This window comes from Marmota marmota, unplaced genomic scaffold (assembly GCF_001458135.2).
Source record: "Marmota marmota marmota unplaced genomic scaffold, marMar, whole genome shotgun sequence".
NCBI classification, from domain to species: Eukaryota; Metazoa; Chordata; class Mammalia; order Rodentia; family Sciuridae; genus Marmota; species Marmota marmota.
This window is the reverse complement of record NW_026005655.1, coordinates 300,057-302,358: the sequence shown is the minus strand read 5'-3', so window position 1 is coordinate 302,358 and position 2,302 is coordinate 300,057. Positions and strand designations below refer to the sequence as shown.

At 38.9% G+C, this 2,302-nt stretch overlaps 1 long non-coding RNA gene across 1 annotated transcript in view; it reads right to left on the bottom strand.

Annotated features, from left to right (window-relative positions):
- Positions 1-222: 222 nt before the first annotated feature.
- LOC125614654 overlaps positions 223-2,302 on the bottom strand; it is a 4,718-nt gene continuing 2,638 nt past the window's right edge. Inside the window, exon 2 of the long non-coding RNA XR_007345224.1 lies at positions 223-279. This is a non-coding gene — a long non-coding RNA (uncharacterized LOC125614654). The remainder of the gene's footprint in view (positions 280-2,302) is intronic.

The window sequence follows — 2,302 nt, the reverse complement described above, 5'->3', positions numbered from 1 at the left end:
GAAGCATACCTGTAATATAAGTTACTTGAAAACACATCACAGGAAAATTTTATACATTGTCTGAAGACATATATGTATATATTATTTATAAAAAGTGTTTATGAGTTCTGTAGTGAGGGTGCACAAGTGCAATACAAAGTCTTTTATTTTCTTGAATTTTTTTTGTTGTAGATGGACACAGTATCATTAGTAGTTTGAGGGTTGGCTTTTTTTTAACATTTATTTTTAGTTTTTGGTGGACACAACTTCTTTGTTTGTATGTGGTGCTGAGTATCGAACCTGGGCCGCCTGTATGCTAGGCGAGTGTGCTACGGCTTGAGCCCCATCCCACTCTTGGGTGGCTTTTTAATGCGGTGCTTCGTGTTCAACCCAGTACCTCATGCATGCTAGGGAAGTTCTCTACCACTGATCCATAACACTAGTCCCCAAAGTCCTTTACTTAATATTTTTTTTTTTTTTGGGGGGGGAGAGTGTGTGTGTGTAGTGCAGGGGATTGAATCCATGGCCTTATATAAGCAAAACAAGCACTCTACTGACTAAGCTATATTCTCAGCCCTGATCTGTAGTCGGTTAACAATGACAGTGGAGCAGCCTATCATTCAGACTTTGATTCTGTGCCCACTTGGCTCAGGTTGGAGGCAGTGCCTGAAGCCTTGACCAATCAGTCACATAGGTGAGAACTGTCCAATCCTCATGCAGCCAGTGATGAGGGGGAGGGATTCCATAATCTTCTGCTCCTTTGGTGTCTGGAACCTGCCATTTTTTAAATCTTTTTGTAGGCTTCTGTCCTGGATCTGGAGCCCAGGTGTCTGTGCTATGCAGAATCTGAAAACAAACCACAGGGAGAACGCTGAGAACCCTGAGAGCCAGAAAATGGTAAGTGTGCCTTGTTATATTGAGACTGTGTAGGAAGGTGGCTTAAAGCTGACAGGAGTGGCAATGGTGGAAACTGGCAGTCATGGCTAGGGACTCCTCGAGGTCCTCTCCAGAGTCTTGTGGCCAGAGGGTCTCTCTGTGGTAGCTTAGCCTTCACCTCCCTCTGACGAGTCTAGTGAGGCTTAGATCAGCATTTGAAAACCTGGGCATTTTATTCCATAATTGTATGGTGTTTTCAGCTTCCTTCTAAAGCCCTTTGTGGGCTTCCATGTGCCATGAGTCCAGCATGTCTCCAGAATGCATAGTGAAGACTGAGATAATTACCAGGAGAGAACTATAAATCCATTTATTGTATTCATGCATGAGAAAGGCTGTTAATTTTAGGGCTTGTTACTCATGAGGGTTTGTTTGTTTGTTTGTTTATTATTATTGTTATTATTTTTGTGTGTATGTTGTTTTCTTTTTGGTACCAGAAATTCAACCCAGAGGTGTTCATCCACAGATTCACATTCCCATCCCTTTTTAATATTTTTATTTAGAGACAGGGTCCCTTTGAATTTCTTAGGGCCTCACAAGTTTGATGATGCTGGCTTTTAACTCATTCTCTTCATGAGTCCTGAGATTTTTAAATGTAGCAGAAGCAGTATCTCAAATTCAAAACAAAAATCTGAAATCCAGAACTTCAGTTTAGCTCTCCATAGGTCTTAGAATAAACGCCTAGTTTTCTAGCTCTCTGTTCACATATCCAAAACTAGGGTTCTCTGTTCACAGAAAATAAGTATAAAATAGAATAGATAGTAAAATGACCATGTAATGTGGATAATGGGCCTCACTCAAACACACCTGGTGGTTAACCAAAAGATGTTAATGATTACCATTAAGGCCTATTTCAAATGTAAAAGACCTTGAAGCCCACTTGTGGGAACACCTTCAACAAAGTCCTTTGTCCCAGGGGTGATTCCTGATTGAATTTGAAGAAAAAAGGGTGGGTCATAGAAAGAATGAAAGTGAACCCATATGGTAGTCAGGATGCCTTTTCCAAAGCCTATTCTAAATGCATATGCTTCCTGTTCTGCCCAAAACCATCAGTAAACTTTTAAAATGGTACACAAAAATGAGTTTTGTTTTTTTTTTTTCTTCTGGTATCATTCCTCATACCACATGGTGGGCATTCTATTTCTTCTTGCTTAAATAGAATTTTTTTTTTCTTCAAAATTTATGAGACAAGCACCCAGATTCAATTTGCAAACTGAGAAATTTTGGTTAATCTCAAAACTCCACTTTCAGCATTATTAATCATTTTCCCATGTTTTATTTCAAATATATGCATCATTTATAATGTTTTTCTTCAAGAACTGGAGGGCATTTTTAAAAGATTTTAATTTATCATTCTGAGATTTTCACATGAGAAGAAAGCAGAATAAAA